The sequence below is a fragment of the Lissotriton vulgaris genome, chromosome 11 (assembly GCF_964263255.1).
Source record: "Lissotriton vulgaris chromosome 11, aLisVul1.2, whole genome shotgun sequence".
Taxonomy (NCBI): domain Eukaryota; kingdom Metazoa; phylum Chordata; class Amphibia; order Caudata; family Salamandridae; genus Lissotriton; species Lissotriton vulgaris.
This window is the reverse complement of record NC_141699.1, coordinates 556659014-556685665: the sequence shown is the minus strand read 5'-3', so window position 1 is coordinate 556685665 and position 26652 is coordinate 556659014. Positions and strand designations below refer to the sequence as shown.

The window sequence follows — 26652 nt, the reverse complement described above, 5'->3', positions numbered from 1 at the left end:
GGACACCGTAGTGCCACAAGATGGCAAGCGCACCAGCCTTTCAGGTCCCAGCTACTAGCAGCCAGCTGCAGGCACGTCACTTCCGGCGGGGGGGGGGGCTTCCCCCTCCCTCTAGGCGTCCTCTTTGTCGTCCTTCTTCCCTCGATGTTGCCCTCCCTGCCGCTTACCCTACATCTCAGGGGGCGGGGGGAGCTATGCTTGTAATATTTGTTATTTGTGTTGCAGGAGGAGTTACAGGACGATCCAGAGGCGAAAGGTATCAGGAGTACCCTATGCAGAAGCACAAAGGGTGCTAAGGCCCAATATCCCCGGGAGATCTGTGCGGTGGACCCTGGGGTGCGACGGCGCCCCGTTATCCTACGGGCGGTTGGTAACCTGGACAACCGGGGGTCGCTTGAACGCTCCGCCCCTTGTAGGGGGGGGGTGTGAGCAAGAGGGTGGACCAATGGTTCACCGGATATGGGAGGGGCTATCCTCTCACCACAACCGCTAAGCACCGTCTGGCCAAGGCCGCGGGCTACTTGGCCTATCAGGTGACAAGCTGCGAGGAGCGGCTTGCCTTTGGAGCGTCTGTAAGATAACCCACCATGTTTTGGCATAAGTTATGCTAATAAACCTGCAGCTACTTTTTCCCAACAAGTTGTCTTGTCTGTTTATTTATTTATTTATGTGCAACATGTTTATTGGGGGGGGTTGGTGTGCGGGCCGATATTGGCACTAAGTGCCATGCGCAAAGAACACAATATAGACCTGTATGTTAGGTTTTGAACATTAACAGGCTTAACACTGGTGACGCAGCACCTGTCAGTGAATTGGGAGCTGCAAAGCTTGAATAAATCGTGCACAGGAGAACAGGCAGGCTCCTCCAAAGATCACTTAAAGAGAGGAATGTGCCAATAACCAGTAACTCCCGCTCTGATATAGTGTACTAGCCATCCTTATAAATGTATGCATTCCTAATCTCATAAGGTGCAACAAGTGAGGATATACAAATTTGTGTGTCTCTGGAATAGGCGGAGTACTCAGTGTCCATAAATTGCTCATGCACTTTTTATTCAGCTCGGCAAAATCTGTCTTGGTGAAGTGTGTTTCTTGCAGACTTGCAAAGTAGATTCACTGCACGCACTCGGCTTCACTCATCAACTCGTCAAGGGAACGCCACTCTTGCTTTGATCAGCATACACCAAAGCTTGGTACCCTAAACCCCCAGACCTCCGCAATCCTCAGAGCGTTAATGCGTTCTATGCCAAGTTGTGCTTGGCCACGCCTCCACATCATTTACCTACTTAGAGGGGATTTTGGTCAGTGGGCCACTGCATACATGCCAATAGACCCGATTCAGGCGGGAGTCTACCGATTTTTCAAGGCAAAAATGGCTTTATTTGAGCTGTCTCCCGCCTGATATTGCATTATTTATAATAGAAGTCAATGGGGAATATTCATTCTCCCGATTTTATATTGTAAATCTCCCACGTCCCTGTCCTAAAATGTTGGCATGTATGCCACTGGCCTTTTAAAATGGTCACTAATATTTTGCTTCTGCCCACAATAGCATACATGAGTCCACTTCTCTAACTAACTCCCTTCATTTGTGACTGCACAAAGCCTGAGCACATTGTTCAGTTCTGTATAAAAACTGTTCATTTCTCTTCCGTGAAAAATCTGGTTTGGTGTGGTTTTTATTACGTTTGTACACTGATGTTACATACCAGCTATTTATTTTGCCTGTACTTTGGGTGCTCGGTTAGATGGTGATGTATTTGCTGTCTTTTTAAAGTTATGAAGTGTTTACGTAAAATTATAGACGCCTGCAATTTGTGTGCTTGGTTTTGCAGTGATGCATTTGTGTTGCCTCCATCAGGGCCGGCGCTAGGCATGGGCAGCGTGGGAGGGCCTCGCACTCAGCCCACCACCATGGGGCCTCGAACCGATTGTATGCCCTCTTGTTTCCCTGTCTCCTTGCAATAAGGGTCTATGGGAGGGGTCCCCTCCCTGGGCCTCTCAGGGATGGTGTCTGGAGGCCTAGGGGAGGGAGACACTTCCCCTTGTCCCAATTGCAAGGAGACCCATTCAGAGACACTACGGGAGGCCGATTGTACAGGATTTTAGCGCCCCCCCCCAGCGTTAACTCAAGCAATTCTTACACCTATCAGGCTGGAAGTGTGAGAATTGCTTGTGGGCTGAAAGTTAAAACTGTGGGGGCGGTAAAATACTGTACAATGGGCCTCCCGCGGTGTCTCCGAATAGTTTATTTGCAAGGGGTCACTTAAGTAAATTAGAGGGGCCTCGCGCATTCACTTTTGGCCCAGGGCCTCGCAAATCATAGAACAGGCCCTGGCCTGCATAAGTGACAATCCAATCATAATAAAACATGTAAAATCGACGCATCAATGAATGTTTTAAATTAAAATGTTTCAATGTAGGCATGAGGCAGCAACACGTATGTTTTATATTTGTGTGGCATATTCTTGTAAATAAAGAAAAAAAATCACGTTCGCACAAGCTTACTAAAGTCAGACTTATTGACTCTGTCGATGCTTGTTTAAATGTTGTAACTTGTAATCAACTGAAGTCGTTGTTTACCCTCCTGAACAACTGCAAAGAGTTAGCTGGTTTGGCACACTTGTCCTTTTTTTGCCCGTACCCCATTTACATTATGCTCAATATTGTTTTTACGAAGCCTCTTTCTTCGTTATTTTTAAAATACTGAGAGGAGTCTTTTCGTATATTTAGCCCTTTACTTTCATGCAACGCAAAATTCGAACAGGATATAGTTTCTCACGTATGTATCTGAGGAACACGAGAGCTAAGCTTTTGCTAATAGGGAGAGTATTATATTCACAGACCATGTCCATTACTTGAATAACTTATACCTACCTGCACCTTTTTATCACACTCGCTGGTTTTTGAGCAGTGGCATTAAGGGGAAATTGCAATTACACAGCGTGCTGCAGGTACCCACATATATGCCAACCCAGCCTCACGCCTCCACAGCCTACGTCAGAAGAGCTGTGTAGATATCAACGTGGAAGACCGTTCACCACCGGCTCCAGGGCGGCTGTGCCACTACTTCCGGGGCAGCAGGGAGGCGTTTACTTCTCCGTCATTAGGGGAAGGTTCATTGGGGGCGGGAGGGCAATCTTTTAAGGGGCGTGTCATTTTCATAACCAATTGCAGGCCTTAGTGGGAAGTACTATCGCTAAGACCCTCCTAGCACTGCCCCTTACACTGTCAAACGTTTAATAAAAACACCTTTCTGGTTACCTCTACTGGTCTCGTATATTGAAGTTGATTCCTAGAAGGCGAGCGGATGCGTGAGGATCATTTACTGGGAGACAGGAGGTGAGGCTCTCTTTCTAGAACCTTTAGACTTGTTCGGGAGGTTTTCCATGTCGGTGACCTGTACCTTTGTGTATATTTATTTCTTTATATCATGCATTTTTTATATAGCTTTGACTTTACCCGAAGGTGTCAGAGCGCTGTACAATAGAACCAGTTACGTTACCTGAGAGAAATGTATAACACAAGCCTACATCAAGAACGCATAGAGTCAGCCTCCCCCTTTCAAACATAGCCCGAAAGGTATTGCCTTGAAGATAAAATTGCCACAATGACCTGAAAAATGTCACACTTAGCATGTGATACTAACATATATTGGACTTTATCATTGTACCCCAGCAGAGCAGTGGTGCGGCCACCTACCTTTTTTTGTAGGATTTGTGTAAGCTTTAGAATGCGTTGGGTGCAATAAGCCAGAGGTTTCTGCCGCTAATAATTGTACATAACTCGCCTTTTCACACGTTGTGCTCATGTTTTAATTTTGATTTGTGGGCAAACTATGTTATATACCGAAACGATTTCCTATTTCCGAAAGTTTTAATTTCCTTTATGCACGAATGCTGTCAATGTTGTTTTAAGAGTCAGTGCAAATTAAATTGTTCAACATGCTTGTACAATATTTATCAGACAACTTTCTAAACAGCTAGGAAATGTCTTGCCAGTAAACATTTTCGTGTATTTTTACCAAAACTTTAAAATACTTTGATTATAAAATGTAGAAAGTGCACGCTGAAAAATGTATTTAGATGCATAGCTCCAGGTATTCAACTCGTGCTTCCTCCCCCACTGAACATCTCCGCTTTCCCTGAAATTTTCAAAGACCATTTTGTACCAGCTCCTAAACTTTTTTGATGGTTTTTGACCCTATTGCCTCGAGCATGATTTTCCAGCATTTTATTATGTACCCGTATCTTGCTTTTTACCAATCTTTTGAGCACCTTTCTTAAGTCGATGATTTCCCTCATTTTTTCTTGAAAACTTTGCATATCTTTCTAACTTCATTACTCTTCTTTGTAGGAGCCTGCATTCATTGTAAGACCAGATGTTCCTTGATTGTTTCTCTTCCATATTTTTACCATGTGTTTTATTATATGGTTTTAGCTCTCCATTTAAGCATGCTACCACTCAATTCACCAGGGCCTTATACCACGTAATAAAATCTAGGGGTATCTCTTCTTCTTTGTCATCTCTATATTTGTATTGAAGATCCTTTAGGTGATTTTAGGGGCTTCTGTGATTTCCTTGTACTTAGCTGTTATGAATAATAAACTTTTACGGGGGAAGAAGTGCTTCTTCTTGCAGTGATGCTCAAACTTAATGTTGTACTTAGAGGATAATGATCACTCCCTTCCATCTGCAGCACCTCAAGCTTTTTGATATAGCTGAAAGCCCACGCTTGAACAAATACATAACCTATTGGGCAGACTCTTGCCCCTTTTCAGCTGCAACCAGTAACTCCAGTAAGTATTTTCATTACATTAAGATACTTGCTGTTCTAGTACTTTCATTATAAACACAAAACTATATGTCCATGAATACAGACAAAAACCAAATAAATTCTTACTACGATGACTTTTCACACCAAAGGCATGCAAACAGCATACCCACAGTACTTAATTTGTACAAGAATTAAATGTCGGGCCCAAAGTGTTTTCTCAGAATCATGTCACCAGCACAGCTGGGTATTGAGATCATTGAATACCAAGGCTGCATATTCTTGAGTCCACTTTGTGCCACTTTCAACCACCACCCTACACGTCCTTCAACTTTATCTCACTCTTGCAGATTCTTCTCCACCCCTGCTTCCCCTGTGGCAGTGTTCTCCAGCCCTTATCTTTTTCATTCTTTCCTCTTTTTCTGCATTTCTCTCTCTCTTGTTCTGGTCAAACTGTGATGATGAAAAGTAAGTTATGGTGCCCAAAAATTAGTGCCAGTATCATCCACCTGCAACCACTGGTTCAATGTAAGCACTGCACACCTATTCATGCTTCAGGCATAGAAATGTCACTCAAATACACAGATATAAGTTGGGGGACGAGATAACATTTTCCACTGTAATGCCTTGACATGATACACTTGAGTGTACACGAAACCCATAAAATAGAAAGGCTAACTCGCGTAATCTCGAAGATCCTCATTATAGAAGACGCTTAGCATATCCCCCAGACCACCATGAGTTTTATGTCGGCCACTTTTATGTGGCTTCTCAAAACATCGTTTTTAGAGAAGTTACGGAAGACTGTATCAACTGAAATGTATAACATGAGGATATAATACCGCAAAACATAACACACACAAAATATAACCTCTGCCTAATAACATCCCTAAAAGTAACAATGGTCTGCAGGAAACTCCTTAAATGTTATTACCATTAAATATGGCTTCTGTGACGAAACAGCTGCAAGCACCTCTAAAATGTATCTACTAGGAATGTTCTACCCCAAACAAGTTACAGCTCTAGCATATCATTTTATGAACATGGAGCGCCCTTACAGAAAACCCAGAAAGTATAAGCTCTGGCAGTAGATCACTACTTGGATAGAACACCCCTAAAATAAAACATCTTTTAATAAAACATCCCAAGTGCATTTTGAGAATTTAATATCCCTTTCAAGCTCAAAATGTCACCCTAGGAATAGTATTACATCCTGGTGAATTGGGAATGAGTGCAACGACACTATACTATAAATCTGCTAATAGCTTAATAAGTTAGTACTGATGGTGATTCTTTTTTTTTTTTCTTTTTTTTTTTTAAATAAGGTCTTTTAATTTCTGCTTTCTGATTGCTCACGCAAAGCCAATTATTTGTAAACGTAAGGCAGGCATTAGATCTTATATTTGTGTGTCTATTGATGTGATCCAAAATATTCTTACTGAAGGGTTTGAAATCTCGTCTCTACTTGGGAAGAGTTAGTAGTGTACCTGCATATTATGTCAATACTATCTGCTTACGGCAGTTGAGGAATGCAGTGCCAGTAATGTCTAAAATGTTACTGAAGTTTACAGTGCCCGAGCGTTCTTAGCAGAGTAGGCTGTACGTCTGGGAATAGGCAGCATCAACTTTGTCCACAATTGTGTTTGCTTTTGAACACGTTGCATTCCAGTGAGAAAGCCTTGGAAGATTGCCATCGTTGTCCGTGCAACTTCATGCACACACTTACAAAGGGGTTGGAAGTTTAGTTGGGGTGTAATCTAAAGTGTTCTTCCAGTACACTGGGTTGATATGCATTTGACAGTAACGTTCTCTCTATCTTTGCCTCTATTTTTATCCCAAGGACTTCTCGAATCACCCTGGCCAAGGATTATTGTTAGGTCTCGACCTGCCATTGCGCTTGCGCATTGCTGTCGAGACATATAGAGGGCTACTAGCAAATCCTACCAAGAGGTTTTGGATTGCGGATTCTCCCCAATGCATGTGAGGCATTCAAGCGCGAAGCTTCGCCAGCACGCGCTCTGCCTCACTTCTCACTCATATGCTCGTTCCCTCCCACTCGCTCGCTCCCCCAGCCACGTCACAAACCACCATATGTCTGTGCCTCAGAGACTTCAAAGCTGCCGCTCCCGCCCCCGCATCAGACTTCAAAGGAATGCCACAGCAATGCCGAGAGCTTGTTCTTGCGAGTCTCTGTATCTGTACCCTGCCTTCCGCGTCACGCTGCCTACGGGGCCAGCCTCCTGCAAGCATCCTTTCGCCTGTTAGCATTAAGGGCGCTCCTACCTTGCACTCTCCTTACTGAATATTCATACCTGCAAGCTCCCCTTCTCCTGCACTCTATATGCGAATACGTTGCTATTGCAAGCTTCCTTTTGTTTGCATTCGCCAGTGGAAATTTTGGCTGCTGCAAGCGTCATATTCCTTACACTCTGGTTGGCTGTTGCAAGTTTCACTTTGCCTGCAATCGCCGATTGAAAGCTTGGCTGCTGCACGCTTGCTTGCACCCTGTGGTCGAAAGCTTATGTCAGGCAAGTTTGCTTGCACTCTCCGGTTGAAAGCTTGGCTGGTGCAAGCTCCCTTGCACTCTTGTTGAAAGCTTAGCTACTGGAAACTTCATTACTCCTGCACTTTACCACACATGTCCCTAATCTCGCTGCACAGTGGTGCCAGACTACTGCAAGCTTCCATCCACACGCAGGCTCTCCTGCACACCAACGTCATTCTTTTCGTGTGACCCGCCACAGACTGACCTTTCTACAGGGCTGAGGAGGGGGCGGGGGCAGCAGGGCGTCCTTTGCAAAAGGTTTTAAACTCTACAGTTTAATCGATAAACTTTCCATTTGGTGCATCAAGCAGGCATGCATTCCTGAATCATCACACTGCATGACCCAGTGTGTGGTAATTGTACAGTTTTTCAATCCCTGGTTTAATTTCGTTCCTGTTTTTTTTTCATTTCTTCAAGTTGTCCCCTTAATTTAAGTGTAAGGCTTGCAAATTAATATAAACAAAGATAAGAACGGAAAGACGCACTCCTTTCACGCGTGCCCCTGGTTGTAAAAGGAAGTGACACATAGGTTGAAAGCCTACAGAGTGTGTTGTGCACATGAAAGTGACAATGCAGAAACAAAGCAGCTGGCTGCTCTGGAGTCTGCAGAGATCTTATCGACTCTATAACCGTCTCCACCACAAATGGGCCCCAAACACTGTCGATCGCACAAAGTGGCCATATGTTAAAGTGATGCTGACACTCTAATGGATGTTTTCCACTTTGAATTCTCCCAGCTCTGCCCAGAAGAGAAACTTTTTCCTTTCAAACTGATTTGCCCGGTGCTGTTCTATTCACTTTAATCCTAAATGTGAATTCCTGCTTGCATACAATAATATTGTATTTGTGCACAGAAACGAAATGGATGTGTTCCTAAAAAGCAGGGAATACATACATGAAATAAATGCACATTTGAATCGTTCATTAAGGATAAAAGCATATTTGGAAATTAATTTGCCAGAGTGCCTGTGTCAACCAGGGAGGCCTTGAGGACAAATAGCTGGGCTTTCAGAAACTTGATCCCAAACACGACTTGCTCATAATATGAATGTTTCTTTTTATGAGTGCCTAAGTTCATTGTGTTTTGTGGCTTGGAGATAACACACGCACAAATCTAGTCAGACGCAAATGCTATTTCAAAGTGTTTGTATATTGAAGTCAAATCGTTTTCCATCAACAAGCACATTTTCAATGTCACTTCACATTGTGACATGAATGGCAACGAACAGCTGTGTTAAGAGATATATTGTTTGCATTAAGAGATATATTGTGTGCAACTACTGATTACAGAATATGCAGCCCTTCATGTGTGCGGTCTGTGTGCGGACACACATTTATAGCATATCTAGTTTTAAAAGCCACCATATTTTTCGTATTTTACACTGGCAGTGAGCTGCTCTTTAAGCAGGAGCTTCCCATGCCACTGACACTGCCCCAGCCCTTACAGTGTATCTGAAATGGCAACATGGAATTTTTTACTTTTACTAGAAGGCACCACAGTTTTCACCTTTTACAGTGGCAGTGAGTTGCACGTCAAGCAGGCTTTGCTATTCCGCTATAACTGCCCCAGCCCTTCCAGACTTTCCAACTCACAATCCACCTACACATAATACCAGTAAGCATAGCATAGCATAACAAAACACATAGGATAGCAAAACAACACATAGGATAGTAAAACAAAACATAGCATAGCAAAACACAACAAAGCATAGCTTTCCATAACGAAACACAACAAAACCTAACAAAACAAAGCATAGCATAACATAACAAAGCATAGCAAAACAAAACATAGCATAGTAGAACAAAACAGCATAGCATAACAAAACACAACATAACAGAACAAAACATAACAAAACATAGCGTAACATAACATAAAGCATAGCATAACAAAACATAGCATTGCAAAGCATAGCAAAACATAGCATGCATAACCAAACACAGCATAGCTTAACACAACACAACATAGCATAACAAAACATAGCATAATAAAACACAACAAAACATAGCATAGCATAGCATAATCTTACATAGCATAGCATAACAAATTTAGCATAACAAAACACAACACATAGCATAACAAAACATAGCAAAACATAGCATAGCTTAACAAAACACAGCAAAACATAGCATAACAAAACAAAACATATAATAGCATAGCAAAACATAGCATACCAAACACAACAAAACAAAGCATAGCATAATAAAACACAACAAAGCATAGCATAGCATAATTAAACATAGCATAACAAAGCATAGCATAGCAAAACATAGCGTAGCAAAACAAAACACAGCATAGCATAACATAACAAATCAAATCATAGGATAGCAAAACATAGCATAACATAACAAAACATAGGATAGCATAACAAAACATAGCATAGCATACAGCATCACTCCGCACCACCTCAGCATCACTCAGGATCACCACAACATCACTATGTGCTACTACAGCATTACTGAACGCCACAGCATCACTCGTTCGCCATCACAACATCACTCAGCGCCACCACAGCATCAATCTGTGCAACCATTCAACAACAACTGGTTCAAATATGTTCTCTCAATGTTTCAAGCTTTATTACAAATGTAACAAAAAGTTGTTAATATTTCACTTCTGTTCTTGGATTTTCATCACAATAAAAAACACTGAACATAATCTTCATAAAAGTTATTTCCAAAACTTTAAGCTATTGCCATTATAAATTACAATAACTTTTATTTAAGTATTAATTATTGAGAAAAAAATTAAAGGCCATTGTTATTTGTCATATCAATACATGTAAGCCACGTAAATACAACACGTATTGCATTACAAATGCTATAGGTGTCACATTTGCGAAAGTTATAACTATTAGCATTGTAAATGACAAAACTATTAATTTCGCTATTTTCAAAAACAAAACATAAATTAAAAAAATTGTCATTTACAATACCAATAGCTCAAACTTTCCTAATGCGAGACCTATTGCATTGCAAATGCTTGTTTTGCTTTAGCAGCCACACTGCAGTTCAACTGAAACAATGCATGATCTGAACAAGTATGGGGATTGGACTCTTAACTAATGGCACTCATTCCTCGTAGATAGTTGTGGGTGAGCTTCACATGAATGCTTTTTGGGGAGGGAGAGCATTTGTGAGGGTTTATTTTTGTTGTTGTGCACTCTACTGCTTCATTCACTTTTATGTGAAACTTCAGCTTCTAGATACCATTATTTCCCCCAAGTGTTGTTTCACCATGCTGTGCATTTAGGTGAACCATGGCGGATGATTTGTAAAGGGCTTGAGATAACGCTGGGTTGTGCTGCCGCTATCCCTGCCACACTGAAGAAGTGGCCACAAATGTGTGCCAGTTACACGAAGGGCCCACACGAGAAGCACACATCATGGAGCCAAAGCCATAGCCTGGCGAAGGACCTGGCGGCAAATGCAGGTACATAAGATGCCACCTGTCTCCCCATGGCCTCCTGAAAACTGAGGAGGTAAAAGTGCAACATGTTAAAACAATCCTGAAATGATAAGCATTGAGGTGGGGATGGGAGAGGGAGGATAACGAGAGGCGAGCCCGGCATGCTCAGTCATCTTGACGCCAAAGGCTAGCGCCCCCGGAATGGTAGACAGGACAGCATTTCCTAAACTTATCAATCGTCTCCCACCATGAGGCAAATATAGGGAGTTCTCGTCCTTGCAGTAGAAATCAGCAGTCCCTCACCCATGTTGTGGAAAAGAAGCCTTGTTCCACTCACCCACCCCCCCAAAACAAGCATTGGCAAAGTCAGTAGGTCTCGCCTATGTGAGAGCTATTTGGCTTTGGCAATGTGTTTTAGCCATGTTGTATAGTAGTGTGGCTGATGATCAGCTTTGAAGTTCGGTAGATTCGGGTGGAGTATGGTAGGTGGGAGTGCAGTGGGGTAGATTGGAGTGAGGAAGGTTGGGTTAGATTATAGTGGGGTAGATTGTAGTGGGGTGCATGGAGTAAATTGGGGTAGAGTGGGTGGATTGGAGTGGAGGTGGTAGACTAGGGTAGAGTGTAGTGGGTTAGATTGGGGTAGATTATAGAAGGTTAGATTGGAGTGGCGTAGATTAGAGCCGACTGGGGTAAACTGGACCTCGTTAGCATGGAGTGGTGTATATTGGGGTAGATTGGAGTGGGTTTGATTTGGGATGAGCGGAGTGGGGTAGATTAGCGTGGATTAAGGGTGGAGTAGATTGGGGTGGAGTATAATAGATTGGGGTGGAGTGGGGAAGATTTTAGTGGAGTAGATTGGAGTGGTGTGGGGTAGATTGGAGTTTGTTAGGATGGGGTAGAGTGGGGTGGATTGGTGTGGGGTGTGGTGGAGTGTGTTAGAGGTGTGGTATAGATTGAAAACAGAGGTGCTAAAGGGAAGGTAACACCCCCCCCCAACAGTTAAAGCATGTTCCACTTCATCCTCCATCATCCTGAGGCGATTGGTAGAGTACCCCCCCCCCCCCAAACCTGAAACCCCACAACACCAAGGAAAAGAAAAATATAGCAAACCAAACCATAGTCCATCATCTTCATAGGTGATTGGCAGTCATATAACATGGGGTAATGCAAATCAGTCACTTCCTCTCCCCCTCCCGCCGCCGACCATATAAGAACATCTAACAATCCTCCGTCTCAAGGGATCTGTGCGGAGAATTCAACTCTGATGTGAAGAGGCGAGGTCCGACGCCACAGCTTCCACCGCTGCCCGCTGGCCATCCTCCATCTCGGGTTTTCGGGGGTTTCTTGAAGTGAAGTCTTCTGCATTGAGACGCAATTGAGATGCTGTGCCCCCGAGCCCCAAGGGCAGGTCGTCAAGTCCTCCTCCTCCACCGGTGAATCAATACCCAAGAGGTGGCATGCTTACTTCAGGGAGCGGAGCTGGTAAAGTTTGTTTTCCAGTTTAAACACAATACGAAAGGGATGGCCCCAACTGTAGGGAATATTATTCTGTTGGAGATAATTTGTGACAGGCTTGAAGATCCGGCGTTTCTGCAACGTAAGTGCTGACAGGTCTTGAAATAGGGTCGGCGATTGATTCTTGAAAGCGATGGGGTGCAGGTGTCGCGCTTTCTGGAGAATTTCCTCCTTGGTTCGGAAGTCCTGTATGCAGACTAAGATGTCCGGTGGGGGAGCCGTCGCGGCCCGCTGGGGTCCTGCCCTATGTGCTCTATCCAACCTCAGATCTGTCTCCAGCGGCCGTCCCAGGACGTAGTTGAAAAGTTCTCTAGAGAATTTGAACAGGTCTTTGGTATCCTCCGACACCACCACCCCTCGGATGCGTATATTGTGCCGCCGAGAGCGTTTTTCTAGGTCCTCGAGGTGGCAAGTCCACCTGTTGATCATGGATTCTTATAATCTCTTGTTGCAGTGCCTCAATCTTGGCGCCTCAACCCTCCTGTTTGGTTTCAAGCTCCATTACCCGTTCCCCAATGCCATCCATGTCCCTGCGCACATCCCGGATCTCTTCCGTAAATTCCTTCTTGAGGGTGTGGATGTCATCCCTCAGGGCCGTGAAAAGAGATTCCAGGGCCGTGAAAAGAGATTCCAAGAAGGCTTTCGTGATAGGTTCCGCACCAACTGTCGCGGTCTCGGCCGGCGATTTGTATTTAAATGGCGGGGACGGTTGGGCTTTAGCAAACATCTCTGTCACCGTTTTATCCTTTGGACCCTCGCCCCTGACATGACGGCCACGTTGTCGCACAGTGCGATCTCTTAGCTCCGAGGCGCCTCTGTGCCCGTGGATTCCTTGCAGTCTTACTCCAGGAGTGTGATCTTGACCTCGCGGGGAGCTCAGTGGTCAGTAGGGCCTTAGGGTGCTTTGGTAGGGGGTGCGTCTCTGATCGTCGCGTTCTGTGTTGACCAGGCCGCCTCGATCGGGCCCGTCTCGCCAGCACCAGACCCACGGAACCTCTCTGCAGTGCTGGGCGTTTCAAGGTCTCTGCCGCTCCTCCGAATAGATCCGACACTTGGCTGAATCCCCAAGGTGTTCGCCGCTGCAAGCAAGTGCCCGCCAACTCCACCCCCTGACCGCCACCAAAGCTGTCCCCTGGGGTGTGTTTATGCCACTGAGACTGGCTCCGCGCTGTTGGGGCCTGGAGCCCGGCCGCTGTGACCCTCCGCTACTTGGTCTGAAGATGTAAGTCCAGCCCCCTGGTAGTGGGCTTCCTCGAGTCAGCCCTGCTGTCCACGGCCCGCTCAACTCTGTCCCTGGCTGCAGCCGTTCAAATTACTGGACGCAGAGTCACAGGTAAATTCCTCGCCGGTCCTCCCTGTGCAGTAGCCACACCACCAGTCGCCCCACTCTGTGTCAGGGGTCCCGCAGTGACTTTTCCCCCAATCTCCGCCCTCTTTTGCCACCAGCTGCTCCTCACCTCCGGTCCGCTTTATGGCGTCTGAGGCGCCTGTGTTAACGCCCTGTCGCAGTATGGGTGCCGGCCAGTCCTCGTTAATGCATCCGCGTTGGCCCCTCACGGGGCCGGGGAAGGCCGCGCTCAGCCCGCCGCCGCACTCTGCTCCTCCGCTCCGGGACTGTCGGCGGGGGCTCACACCGAGCAGGCCTCCAGGTGGGCGGTGGGTCCGCAGTAGCTGTCGGGCAATGTCCAACCTGGCGCCTCACGCTACATACACGCGCGGGCTGGACCCACCGCAGCCGCACCGGGCCTCGCGTAGCTCTGCCCCGGGCTGCCGCTGCCACACCCGGCTGCAACTACGGCCCCTCACTCGCAGGCATCACCACTGGACACTGCCGGCTCTACTAACACCTGGGGCCACTGGGGGTGCTGGTCGGACTGTGGAGGTAGCTGAAAAGGGGTTTCCAGATAGCGAAAACCTGTGCTGCAAACGGCCGGCTGCGGGAGCTCAGGAGGACACGTCCGCTCACGCCGCCATCTTGGCCACGCCCCTGGGCCCAATATTTAAACCATATTTTCCTTAGTTCTCTTGTGGCAAAAGTCTCTCAGCTCAGTCCAAACCAGTTCTGTCCTCTCTGGCCCAGCTTCCTGGCAGGAAGTGGAGACAGCATTGTGTAAGGCAGACCTGGCCTATTCAGGTACCAGGTGTTCTCCTCCCACTACTCTAAATGCAGTCCTGGTCTATTCAGCCCAGCCCTGACTCCTCCAGGAAAAGCAGGACACACCTAGCCCTCCCCTTATCCCCCAGTGGCTGTCTATAGTGAATGCATATCCCCAGCCCCTGTCACTCCAAAGCAAGGCAAGTCAATCCACAACCCAGCAGAGGCACACAGGATGGGTAAGCAAGAAAATACCCACTTTCTAAAAGGGGCAATCTCAAACACACAACATAAAAGTCATCTTCACTAAAAGATGCATTTTTACATTCGGAGTGCAGGCATACTAAACTCCATTTTGTCCCAATAGGAGGTTATACTTGTAAATGTTACAAAGTAACTGCCATGCTATCCTATGGGACAGATAGCCTTTCAGTAGTGAAAAACGAAATACACTGTAGTTTTAGTATTAGGACATGCTACACACACCCGAACATGTTCTACCTTTCACATACACTGCACCCTGCCCATAGGGATGACTTGCACGTAATTCAATGGAAGGTTAGGACTTAGCAAGTGGGTGCACTTGCCACATTGACATGGCCGTCACAACTGCGCGCAGACACTGCAGTGGCAGGCCTGAGCTACACTTACATGGCTACTTCTGTGGGTGGCACAACCAGTGCTGCAGGCCCACTAGTAGCATTTGATTTACAGACTCTGGGCACCCACAGTGCATTGTACTAGGGACTTAGCAGTAAATCAAATAGCCAATCATGGAAAGACCAATCCATAACACAATTTACATGGAGAGCATATGCAATTTAGCACTAAATAGCAGTGGTAAAGTACCCAGAATCCTAAAACCAACAAAAACAGGAGGACAAAATGCAAAAAGTCTGGGGTGAACCAGCTGAAAAAGCATAGTCTAACAGTGGGCACACTCAGTCATCTTGGCGCCAAAGGCTAGCACCCCAGGATTGGTCGACAGGACAACATTTGCTAACCTTGTCAATCAACTCCCACAATGAGGCAAATATAGAGTCCTCACCCTTGCAGTAGAAAGCAGCAGTTCCTCACCCACTTTGTGGAAAAGAAGCCATGTCCCACTCGTCCACCCCAAAAACAAGCACTGGCAAAGCAAGTAGGTCTCGCCTATGTCCGAGTTATTTAGCTTTAGCAATGTGTTTTAGCCATGTTGTACACCAGTGTTGCTGCTTTTCAGCATAGCTAAACGTTAGTTGGGTGGTGTGGATTGAGGGGAAGTGGGGTAGATTGGGGTAGTTTGGTTTGGCCGCCCAGCTGGGGAGATCGTTGTTGTCCAGTGTGCTACTCGCGGTGCTGTAATCTGGCCAGTTGCACAGTGGCTCCAATAGTCGCTCATTGACCCAAAACTAGTTAGACTAGTGCACTAACGCAGCTGAAAACTGAGCAGACAAACTGCATGACTGCACATTTCTTGGTAAAGTAGCGGGCAGCTCTGAATGATTATCATTAACCGCATGCGCCAGTAAAGCAAATTTTATTTATTATAGTAGCCATAGCAACTAATAACAGATATTATACCAGCTCACTGACGCGGGCAACCGTTCTTCTTTAGAGGGCAGCGAGCTGGCGCCACGGCAAGTGGCAGACCCCTTGCCGCAACGACTTGTACAGTGACCGACTGACTCCCGCAGCAATGCTGCAAGAGGCAGGAGCAGACCCGCCAATAGAATGCTAATTTCGCACAGTATTGGTGGTCCGTAGTGTTACATTGTAGCACTATGCAGCTCTAGCAGCTGACCCAGAGCCCCCAAGCCTGCCGGGAGCAGCGTTCACCTTGTGCTACTACTGAAGCTTGTATGGTGCATCATAATAGCAGTGCTCCGGCTTGACAGCTGAGGAGGTGCTAGAATGCATGACTTTGCATTTCATTTTGGTGATGTGGACCACCACACTAAAATGTGTTAGTCTGATGTCTGGTATTTAGCAGGGCTGAGATTGGGGTGTAGTGGAAGACCCCCCGCCCCCCAACAACAACTAAAAAAATGAACATAAGTGACATGAAAATGTTATTTTGCATCATGTCACTCTGACCAATATGATGTATCAGAAATGTTTGATAAATATATTTCCGACTGCGAACAGTAGTGTTAATTTTAAAATATGTGTTTAAAAAACCTCCTGCCATCTTAAATCACAAATCATCTCAATCAGTGGTTGTCTAGTTTAAAGGGCTGAGTGTCTCAACTGCTTAGGTGGTTATGTGTTTGGTGATTTCTGGTATCATGGTTCGTAGCAGCTAAGGTTGGGTAGAGTTTCTTAAGTAGTGTGAATAGGTTTGTTTTTGTGAGTGGAGCAGTGATGCATAGGTGTTGGAAGTGTATCCATTATGTACTCAGCAAGCTGTGTATGTGTTTTTTAAATGTTATTTCTTTTTTAAGTGTTGGGTGGTTTTATTTCTATTACTCCTGGTCGACCACAAGTCTCGATTTACACTATTTAGGATGTAGTTTAAATTATGTTTGTGCAATCGTAGGGAGACCGAGTTGCAGTTGTAGCCGTGTGAGTACCAGGTTTCAGGTTGTAAAGTGGAGAGTATGGAACAGGAGCTCTAACTTACGTTATTCAAGAGTTAAAGTCTACGAAAGCTTGGATCTAGAACAATTTTATATGGTCCGTTTAAGGAATGCTGTTCATTTTAAAAAAAAAAAAAGAAAATCTCCTTTTTCCTTTAGCTCATGGCTTCTTCAAGTGGATTATTCCTGGTGTGTTTACTTCTAGGAGATAGATTTGGTTCCTGTCAGTGGATTGGTTGGAACATGCATGTCTTTTTTCAGTTGTTTGATGCAGTGTCCACTTCAAGTTGCCTGGATGGTATGGATGTATTTTCTTTAAGTGGTTAGGTTGTAATGTTTTAATTTACCGACGATTTCTTCTTAATGATATTGCTTTTTCCATAGCAGAATTGTGCTTTTCATGTAAAACAGAAGTAATACAATATCAGTAGGAAGTAATTCAGAAGCGGCAAGACAGACACCGAAGGGTAGCAGGGGCATAATGCCCTAAATAGCTGGTGGAAGTTAGTGTAATTTTTTGAAACGCTGGAAAAAAGAGATAATGACCATGAGAGCAAGAAAGCGCAGCACTAGTGCTACACATCAGAGATGTGGGGTTCACTTTAAAGACCGATGCAAGGCCCATCAAACTTGTTTGGGTGATTATTATACGGCTAATACCTTATAGATCATCAAAAGGCCCTTGGTGATGTGTTGTAGAGCAGCGGCTACAATGTGGTTCTGTGCAAACTGCATGTTAAGTAAGGACTCTGTGTTTTCACAAATATCCCCCTGCTTGGCCTTCACTGCCTACTTTATTTATGGAACGTCGTTTAGACAACCTGAGTTCTTGCATTGTTGCTGACTTTAGCTATTGGGAGACAGCTTTCCCATGGACTGCTGAATGTTTTCACCTATGTTTGATTGCTAATATACCACTTTTTGTGTCATTGGAACCCCCATCCATTAAATTAACAGTGTCACATTGCCTATACATTGTGAATTTGGAATAATGAGGGGGGGGGCTTGTGTTTTATCGACCAGCAGGTGTTTTCCTGGTTTTATTGTTGCTGGTCATTACTGGGGCTGCTTCTAAAACATCCTGCTGGACTGAATGAGGGGGTGATGTCGCAGCAACAGCACCACTGCAGGGGACTTCAGAACCCCTCCTGATACCACCTGAGCCCTATTTGTGCCATATCAAGCACTGCAGTCCCGCTTCACAGGATGCTCACAGGAAGCGCCCAGGCCAAGGTCCGGCCTGTCTTCGCCCGTCATCAACCGGATGAGGCTGGGTTCTGTCTCTTGGATTGCTGCTTCAGAGCTCAAGGAGCTTGTTTGCCCAGCAGCCCACCTTTGGCTTAGGTAGAGGAAACATTTATCTGTCGATATTCTGATTGTTTGCTACCATTTTGGATTTTTGGCGCGTGTCCAAGCATGGGGAAAAAGAAGTTAATTGAGAGTGGCCCAAGCCCCACTCTGTTGCTTAAGAGCACCTCCATTGATTGAATGCTAGAACGTTCTGTGAATGTGGTGAGCAATGAAATAGCACTTGCCTCGGAGCCAGCTCATTACTGGCCTCTCCTGATATTATCGCCCTAACGCTGGTGATGGTGCTGCTGCTTCAATGTTTCCAATGCCTTTCAATTCCCCTATTCTAAGTCGCCAGTTAACATGTCATATGAAGGGCCCCTTGAACTTTTGAAGTGAGATATTAATGCGGACTGCCCTGTATTACCTAGGAAATCCAACCGTGGCGCACATCCGAAACAATCCTGTAATGCAGCGATCACCCCAATACAACCTGTTCGCCCTGTTGTTCAGCTGCGAAGAAAGCTGATAACTCTCCTCAACCAGGGTTGAAGAACTTTGTATATCACAAAAAGGAACAGGGCAGCTATTCGAGGACTTTTTTACCCGTTTAAGTACTCTGTTAAAATCAGAACTTTCTCCCTTAGTTGCACGCTTAGATACTTTGGAATTTAAATTGTCATCCTCTACACCTCATCTGGTTCCCTTGCATCAAGTTAGAATATCTCCGCAATCTTCAGTACTTTTGTGCCCGTCCACAATCCAACCAAATTCTGCGACCATGTTGAATGCTCCAAATGTAGTACCTTTTATTGATGGAGTTCAACCAGATAAGCATCCTGGTCTGATTAACCCTATAAGTACTGTCCATGGCCCTGCCTCCTTTAACCCTTCTACTAAACCTGACGGAAGTATCAGAGTAGAACCTCGAACGATGACCCTTTGTGTAGCTGCACGGCTTGTCGGCATTCCAGCCTAAATGTCTGCTCGAGCAGTGGTTAATCTCCCACCTGCCCATATGTAGTGGTTCTTATTGGGGCTCCAACCCTGCCCAAGGACCAGGGTGAGTCCTTGGAAGAATTGTACAACAAATCTTTGAACTGGCTGGCAAGACATAGAGGTTTTCCTATAACTCATGTTAAAGACCTTCTAATGTTGCGACGTTGAGCTTGGATTGCAACAGACACTATGGACGCTTCGGGAGACTGAGTGATTGTTAAATTTAGGTACCCATTTCTAGCTCGTAACCTATTGTTTAAAACTTTGTAAATAAATAAATATCACCTTGGTACCACTGGGCTTTTTTTTAATGGACAGTGAATTGCCATATTCATAGACAGAAGTCTTCTTCCAGTGGGCTCGCTAACTTTATTGCTGATGCAGCTCATTCCTCACAGCCCTGGTTGCCTCCCTTTTCTGCACATATTGTTCCCTCTGGTATGTCACTTGAGGCTTCTGCCCTTGACTCGAACGATTCCTGCAGTGGGCCCAGAACCTTTTTACCCATTTCGATGGCCATCAGTGTGATGGCCTTTATCAACTGATTCACTTTCCAACATGGTTAACGTATCTACAGTCCAATATTCTAACCCTAAGGAACATTTTCCACCTTAAATTGGTGCTCCTGATATCATTCATGAGGATATATGTGCTGTTAACTCCAGTCTTAGGTGTCATCATAATAATGAGCAAATCATGTGGAATACCCCTTTGCCCTCCTCAAATTGGAGACTACGACAATATTCATGAAGACATATTTGTTGTTAACCCTAGTCCTAGGTGCCAGCATAATAATGAGCAAATCATATGTAATATCTCTTCAGACCTGGACTCTGGTACACATTTGTTACATGGAATGTGTGAGGTTTATTGAGTAAGTTGGGAACCTTAGAATGGGCTAAATTAAAACCATATCTGGCATTGATGTGATCTGTACGACCACCAAACATGTTGAGGGTTTTTCCTCTTATTTCTTAGGTGCTATACCTTCAAACACTGGGCGGGCCAAAAGAGGGTTACAGATTTTTATCTCTAATAAGCTTCCAGTAACCTGTTAAAAGCTTTCTCACGAAGGTCCACATTCCCAGTTGGTGTGGTTATCCATCAAAGAGGGTCCTGATTTGGTCTTGGGCAACTTTTTATAATAGCTTCTTTGGCTTCACACAGAGTAAGGTGGCTTATGCACTTGAATCTCGGCTGGATGTCTTTTTACGCCATACATACTTGTTTTGTAGTACTATGGGTAGGCAATTTTAAATATCCAGTCCTGCCATTTACCAGCCAAAGGCGTGTTTGGCCATACAAATCTGGATGGGGAAAGTTCTATACATTTCTGTCATAATGATTATGGGGAGGCACTAAATGTGATTATTTCCAAGTATGACCTATTGTTGCTGAAATGCGAATGTGGTGAAAACTGGGAACAAATTCCATCCTTTACAGGTAGAAATGCTTCATCGGTTATTGATCATGAGTTGATAGCTGCTTCTGCCGGCCATTTGTGTGGTACCATAAGTGTTGTTTAGTTGGCAATGAGTAATTAATTCTGATGCCTTTTCTTTTCTGGGGCAAGAAATCAGTAGCTTTTCCATTAGTTAACAACACCATTCCCATTGGGCCCAATGGTGTGTGGGTCACATGGGCACAGAGCCAAATGGAATATTACAGAGCTAGTAAATAGGAACCATTTTGATATTAGTTAGTTTAAAGGAAGAGGTGACTACTAACAGGTTGATATCGAGCTTTAAACACCTTACTTGTTCTGTTAACTCACCCTTGACTCAGAATTTGAATCCTTGCTATTCACGGAACAGGGGATGGTTCGTCCATTCATGTACCAATGCTTCCCAGCAATTGAAAGTGGTCTTACATTCCTACGCACAGGATAATACCTTGATTAGGTCCCTTCACCTTAAATATAGGCGGGTCCTTGCAGTAAGAAAGAACGTGTTCAAGGAGGAGGGTTGGTCTAATCTAACCATAGCCACAGAAAGCTAAAGACCACAAGCTATTCTGGGATACGGTCAACGCTCCTTTCTTAAAAAATGATCCTATCCCAGAGCTTAACTCCTGCATTTCCAGTGAAGCATGGTTAGCACATTTCTCTGGAATTTTGGCACAGAGCGATTAGCAGCCTAGAAGCTTGTGTTAGGAGCGGTAGCAGGGACCATCTCCCATTAGATATTACCTTGGACGAAGTCACCTGAGCTTTGCACCATAGTGCCAGTGGTAGGGCTCCAGGGCTCGATGGGGTGCCTGTGGATGCTTTTAAATCAGTGGTAGAACTATGGAGCCCCATTTTGATGAGAGTGTTTAATGTAGCTGCTGTCAGCATGACCCCATAGCCCAGTTTGGTTTTAGAAAGAGTATAGGTACTATTGAGCAGTGTGTTAATTTAGATCTGATTGGGAAATATACCAGAACTAAATCTGGCTCCTTATACCTTTTTGTTTTGCTGATGTAAGCAGTGCTTTTGACCATGTTGACTATTCTCTTCTGTGGTTGTCATTGCTTTCCCTTGATGCCCCTAAGGCCATTATTAGTTTCTTGGTACATATGTATGAGAATTTATAAAGCAAAGTTTGTTATGGCCCGCAGGGTGAATGCTCCCTGTGAGAAGTTGGCCTGATATATAATGTTCACTATTCTAGTGAGCACTTTGTATCAGTCCAAACGACCCTTATGGTGATTGGTTGTAAGTCAACCTTATAGACCAGCTATCCTAATAGCGTGGATACGAGCAGTCTTCGGGCTAAACTCTAGAGGGCGTGTTAAGCCAGCTGTTATACCATCACATATACCCCTTGAACACCAAGTGAAAGGACACCACACAAGTGTTATGAAAATAAACAGTGTATTTATTTAGATCACAACAGCCCTGTACTCTTTATGAGGACAGGGTACTAAGCACACAACAAAACTCTTAGGAAAATACTATAAGTTGCGCAATTTACACAAATGCCCGAGGGGCACGAAAAACCATATACTATGAAAGTGGAATGCGAAATTACTAGCAGGTAAGTACTGTACTAATAGGCTTTGGAATCGCTAGGACTTGACTACTGAACCTTCAGATTACAAATAGGAGGCCTAGGGGACTCTGGTGCAGAGTGTGCACTCTCACGCGTGATGCGGGACAAAGTCTATGGTAGCTAGTAAAGACAAAGTTAGTGCTCTCGGGCGAACCCGACCTGGAGGAGGAAAACGAAAGTGGATTCTGACCCTTGGATAGTGAGGCTATGCTGGGGCACCGAAATGCCGAAGTTACCTAGCCCAGGGGCTGCAGCTGCATATGTCTCAAAAGACGTCGGGAATCCTCGTAGACGGACCAGGAGCCTGAAGAAAGAAGTTGCTGGCAGGCGACCAGTGAAGATAGTTCGAGTTGATCCAAGCCTGGATCGAAGATGGATGACACCTGAAAGCAGAGGGGACCAAGTTCGTGACTACTAGCCAGTAGTCGGGTGGCACCAGGAGGGCACCGGATGGTAGTCACCTCGACTAGGTGAGTGGGCGACGCTGTGCTCTGCAGATCTCACGGACCAGGAGGCGTTCTCGGTGACCAGGATGGAGGTGCGAGCTGTGCCACGATGGATGATGCTGTCGACGTCGCTGGACCCAGGATTGGGCAACAAAGCCTTGGAAAATTCAAGCCCACGCGGTGGACTCAAAATGGCGTCTGGAGTGGACCAGGAGGGTCCCGGGTGCTCCTCTTTTGGAAGGGAGCAAGGGCCGGTCTGGAGCAACCAGACCAGCAGCAGTGATGTCGTCGGGCGTCGTTAAGAAGGCCACAAGCCAGCGGGCTAGTAGCCAAACAACGCGGTGAGCAGCAAAAAGCAGAAGGGCCCCACGCAGATCGTGGAGATGCTGGGAGGCTGAACTTCGGTGCTGGAGCTGCTCAGGGTCGGGGCTTCTCGTATCCCAAAGCACTCACCAGAGGATCCCTCGGCGGTCGTGCTGGAAAGAAGTCGTGCAGTCTTGAAGATGGCCGGTCCCTCGAGGTCTCGTCGCACCCACGGTTCTCAGCTGAGCTGTAGAGGTGGGTAGAGGTCAGAGGTGCCAGGGAAGCCGGTTCTCGTCGAGCTGGGCAGTCGGATTCCGGAGGAAGGACTTGCAGCAGACCGCAGTGTTCTTCAGATGGTGCCTGCGGATGCAGGGTGACTACTCCTTAGTCACAAGGGAGAATCTTGAAGAAGAAATCTTGAAGTCCTTTCGTAGAAAGTCGTGTCTTGATTCCAAAGATGATCTAATTTGGAAGGGTCCCCGCTCCTGCCTTTATCCTAAAGAAAGGGGTGGGTACGCGACTAGGTCCTGCCCTAGGGGTGGGTCCAGGAAGGGGGGTGGTTACACCCCTCTCCCATGCCGGACTTTCCCCAGGCCAGGGGCTGGTGTGCCCCTGGAACTGGTTCTAGCCGGCAGATGCGTAGTGAGCACCGGGGTGCCACTCTGCAGTCACCTTCCTGTAAAGCCCTGCCTACCCAGGATACACAAAACCCTGTCTGGGATGGTGCTAGCACCGCCCCTGTCCAAGCTCTCCTCGCTGGAAGGACTCCCAGCAGCAGGAGGTCAGACTCGTGTCTGTGGTGGCAGCATCCATTTTGTGGAGCTGAGGCTTCAGTTAACTTTAACCGGGGTTCACAGTTACATACATGTCGTGTCCCTCTAGAAGGGTGGAATGCTAACCCCGTCGCCAGAATTGGCGAGGGGTTAGTATTCCAATTCGTATGACACCTTACTCGACATGTTTTGATAAAGCAATACCAAAGATAGCATTTAACCGCGAGGATTATAATGCACTTAAGAGTATATGGTATGCGTTATCATGGAACAGCTATTATGACTTGGTTCCGCAAGCTGCAAACGGGCTCAGCTCATGCCAGAGCACCATTTCACACGATTCCAAGCACTCTGCCTTCAGGATTGTTAAGGCCTGCCATAGGAGTGACTGATAGGAATCTGTGTGTCCATTTTAGGGTTAGATATAGGTATACTATATCTAAAGCAAAGGGTGATTACACCACCTTGCCCCAGCTGTCGTGCAACCAGTTGTGTCAGATTTAGATGGCCAGCCAGGGGTGGCATAATACATGCTTCAGCCCCTGGTAGGCCCTGGGTACACCTATGCCCTGAGTTACAGGGTCTGATAAGGTGGTCCAGTCCCAATTGGAAATGTACCTAAGGTACATGGAATCCATTTTAGAGAGAGAGCAGTGGGCCTGGGGTCCTGAATAGCAGGGCCCCAGGTCAACTAAGTCAGAAAACCAGCAAAACACCAGGAAAAAAAAGTTGGGGGTAACCATAGTCAGGTATCTACCTTCCTACACTCCCCTTCGTTTAAAGTGGGGCGAGCAATTCGCCAGGGTTGGGTTTTGGCCCTTCTCTTTTCTCTTTTTATAAATGGGGTGGAAATAGCTTTGCAGTTCATGGAAGCTGATGTCCTGTGTACTGCTGGGCATCCTATACCAGTGTTATTATAGGCCGATGACACTGTTCTGATATCTAGGACCCTGGTTGGCTTGCAGAGATTGATTAATGCTTGGGGGTTTTATGGAATCTAAAAAAAATGGTGATTAATAAAAAGAAAACATTCACCATAATATACGGTCATAAACCACTTAAATACAGACCCTTTTTATTGATAATACTGACATTTCTAGAATTAACTCTTTTTGTTATCTGGGTGTCTTATTCACTAGTACTGGCTACTGGGCCCAACAGATTCCAATTGTTAACTCTCATGGGATTTTTAGGTTCTTCTCTAAATTGGTGTGTCGACCCATTAAAGAGATGGTGGAGATTTATAAAGCCATGGGGGTGGCTGCTTCAACCCATGGGGCTGGCCTTTGGGCTATGCTTTTTGTAAGTCATCGCAGGTAGAGGAAAATTATTTTCTTAAACGTTTAGTCTGTTTACCAGCCTCCGCCTCAACGATGATTAATCATTGTGAGGTGGGTTGACAGTATTTGGAGGATTTGATCCTGGTAAGACCGATATTATTATGGCTTTCCATATGGTCAAAAGAAAAAAACTATTTCATTAAATTCAATATTTCAGTTATTTAGCACAGGATAATGTCTTGCGTATCCCGTAGCTAGCATACATACATTTCTCTTTTAGCATTTGTATTTAAATTGTCAGTGTGCACCGATCCCCTCCAAGTGCTATCCCTTACCAAGAAAGGTATTAAAGACACCTTTTTATTACATAGAACTGAATGGCAGGTGGGCATTGTGAAGACTAAGCCAACAGTTGCTTTCTATCTGACCCTAGGATTTGAGAAGGGCTATCAGAAATATCGGTCTTGCGTTACTAATACCCAACATAGTTTTGTTTTGACAAGGTGTAGACTTGGAATTGTGCATTACCTGGTTGCCTTCCCTATTATGAGGTCCTGCCCCTCAACCCTGGCTTTATGTCCTTGTGATAGCATAAGCAGACAAAGCATGTTGCACTTTGTTATTTTGTGAAATTTGTTCTCAGTACAGGCGGTATTACCTAAACCAATGTTAGTTGCACAGAATATTAGATCTCACATGGATGCCTTTAAATGTCTGCTTGCACTGAATGATCATCAAGTATGTTTTAGTGTTGCTCTTTATATCTTGAACATCTAAAAAAAACAAGAGTGACCCATATGTCCATACGAACTGGGTATTGAGCATTTAGCTTGCAACAAATGTTCGCATGGAACTCACTTTAAAAACAATCTTATTTTTTCATAAATTAATCTGTTTGGTTTAGTCAGGAAGAGAAGATCACACTATGGCAGAGTTTGTCTGCCGCAATTAAATTTAAACACAATTATTTTTAAATAAAGTAGCCCACTGGTTATAATATATTATACTCCATACAGCCGAAATGAGTAGTATATTTATTTGTTAATTAATTTGGGTAATTTAACACTTATTTCAATTTCTGTACAAATTTTCAATTACGAAGCAACAAATTTAGTGAGTGATTCTTTTTTTTGTAGAAAGAAAAGCGATATATGAATCCCAAGTGAAGTGACCATAATCAAACACATAATTTTGCTTGTGACATTGTAGTGATTAAAAATCGGGAAAAGGTTATTAGTATGTACAAGGATGTCTGAGTATTATATTTCTTAATCCACAAAAGATCAACCAGACTGTAATCTTGTAATCCGGTGCTTTCTTTATTAGACTATCCTTGGATGTTGTCGACGACATTTCGACCCTATTTGAAATGGGAGGGTCTCTTCAGGACCAGAATATCCTGGGGACAATGTAGAACGGTGCTTCTGTTAGTTTGTACAGAACTATGGGTAGCTTGTCCTCCTTGTTGTCAAGGTCCGGAAGAGGTCTCGTTTAAAAGTCTTCTAGACGTGAACCGTTTTTCTTAGTGCTGGTCACGTTAGGGTATGTGGTGACATCACGATAGACAAACCGGATTTGTCATGGATAATTTATGCCCTTGGGCTCCAACACTTCGCATATTGCCAGAGCCAGCTGA

The 26652-nt window shown here is 45.1% G+C and overlaps 1 protein-coding gene across 2 annotated transcripts in view; it reads left to right on the top strand.

Annotated features, from left to right (window-relative positions):
- Positions 1 to 3227: 3227 nt before the first annotated feature.
- Positions 3228 to 26652, top strand: part of SLC39A14 (solute carrier family 39 member 14) — a 207066-nt gene continuing 183641 nt past the window's right edge. Inside the window, exon 1 of one of the 2 annotated variants that reach the window (XM_086943634.1) lies at positions 3228 to 3342. The gene's annotated coding sequence lies outside the window, so the exon portion shown is untranslated. The remainder of the gene's footprint in view (positions 3343 to 26652) is intronic. The other variant, XM_086943635.1, reaches the window with a different exon arrangement.